At 48.0% G+C, this 1,935-nt stretch overlaps 1 non-coding gene across 1 annotated transcript; it reads left to right on the forward strand.

Annotated features, from left to right (window-relative positions):
- The first annotated feature begins 1,348 nt into the window (after positions 1 to 1,348).
- On the forward strand, positions 1,349 to 1,468 carry LOC115804210 (U6atac minor spliceosomal RNA). Its single transcript, XR_004025077.1, has one exon. It is a non-coding gene; the product is annotated as a U6atac minor spliceosomal RNA (small nuclear RNA).
- Positions 1,469 to 1,935: the final 467 nt, after the last annotated feature.

Below are 1,935 nucleotides of genomic sequence, written 5' to 3' on the forward strand. Positions count from 1 at the left end.
ATCCAAGGGTCCTGGACTTAGAGGGTGTGATCTGGAGATGGAGAGGAAAAACAGTGGTGGGTGAGAAAGGGAAATGGAAGAGGACTTCCAGTATCCGGGTAAATGGGACACAGACAGGTTTTAGGGGAGTGGTAATGCATGCAATTTGGGTCACGATGGTTTTATTTGTGTACACAGAGCACCGCACTATGAAGTTAGCCGGACGGGTCTGGAACCCTCGGAGGTTATCTGAGCTTGAACGAAGATGGTCTTCGACGCAGACACAGTTAATTACCCAGGAAGACAGTAGAGAGGAGGTGAAGAGAAACGGGGCAGACAACTAGGATTTAAGGATTGGGAAGGGACGCAATCTTGGGAAAACGATTGACGAGAAGTGGCCAAAACATGGGAGAAAAGCCAGGAGAGGATGATGGCGTCGAGGTCAGAGGATGTGTGTTTGGGGAAGGCAGGAGTGTTCGCCTGATCCAGTGCTGCTGAGGATCGAGTAAGGTGCGACTTAGGGGTGAGAATGTCTTCTGTCCTCTTGGGAGAACAGTCTTGTGGGCTGGAGCCACAGTGTGAGGATAAACTGGGGTGAGAATAAAAATGTGGATAATTCTTTCAGATTTTTTTAAAGAGAGAGAAAGTAGGGAGACCAAGGGTGGGCTGCAGTTGGAGAGAAGGTTGTTACCTTTGTAAGATGGGGAAGCCGGCTCTGAATGCATGTGGTAGGGGCTGCTAAAGGGGGGCATGAAGGGAGGCACAGGAGGTGCCTGACTGGGTGAGGGCCCTCGGGGAATGTAAGGGGTGGGGTGGGAGCAAATCTTGAGCACAGGCAGAAAAATGGGTCTTAAAGAGAAGGGGACAGACCAGTATCGCTAGCATTTAAAGTAAAGAAGGAGCCACGTATCTGGAAATATCCATTACCATTGGATTCAGCCACAAATGACGACAATACACAGTGAGAGTGGTTTAAAGGAGATAGGAATTTATCTCTCTGGTTACAAAAACATTCCACTGTGTTCCTGGCTGGAGTTCCTGAAGGACTCCCTCCTGTCTGTGGTTTGGATCCATTGTACATGGTCTAAGTTGGCAGCATCCTTGGGCCAGGCCGTGAGATGAAAGAGAAGAAACAGAAGAAGGGGCAGACGCACGCGTGGACTGCATCCCAAAGAAGCTCCCTCCCTGGAAGCCCTCACAGGACACCCTTCCTCACACGCCCTGGGCCAGAACTTGATCACACGGCCACACTGAGATGCAGGAGAGGGTGGGAAAGGTACCATCCACTTTGGATGACCACATGCCCAGACAAATTCAGGGGCCTACAACCATGGAAGAAGAGGGCTGTGAATATTAAGAGGCAGTTCGCCTGTTGTATGAAAGGGGGGAGGTTAAACTTCCCTCAACAGGGATGCGAGAGGCCCTCAGCCTAAACGAGAAACACATGGTTAAGGCATCGCCACTCTCTGTGATCTCACCCAGGGTTTTCCACCTCTCTAGTCATTAGGGAAATGCAAATCAAAACCATAATTTGATACTACTTTATGCCTATTAGGATGGTTATTAGTTTTTAAAAATGGTGATGATACAGAGAAGCTGAATTAGGACCCTTGTGCACTGCTGGTGGGAAGGTAAAGCAGTACATCCACTGTGGAAAACAGTTCTTCGTTCCTCAAAAAATTAAAAATGGAATTACCATATGATCTAGCAATTCCACTTCTAGGTATATACCCCCAAAAGTCGAAAGCAGAGACTCAAACAGACATTTACACCCCAATGGTCATAGCAGCGTTATTCACAATAGCCCCAAATAGAAGCAACCCAAGTGCCCATCCGTGGAGGAACGGATAAACAAAATGTGGTCTGTACATACAACCAAGTATCATCCAGCCTTAAGGAAATGAGTAAATAAAATCCTGACACAGGCTATAACAAGGAAGGACCTCGAAGCCATTG

This window comes from Delphinapterus leucas, chromosome 7, assembly GCF_059928025.1.
Source record: "Delphinapterus leucas isolate spDelLeu-1000000601 "Yukka" chromosome 7, BTC_Dleu_Yukka2, whole genome shotgun sequence".
In the NCBI taxonomy this organism is placed as follows: Eukaryota; Metazoa; Chordata; class Mammalia; order Artiodactyla; family Monodontidae; genus Delphinapterus; species Delphinapterus leucas.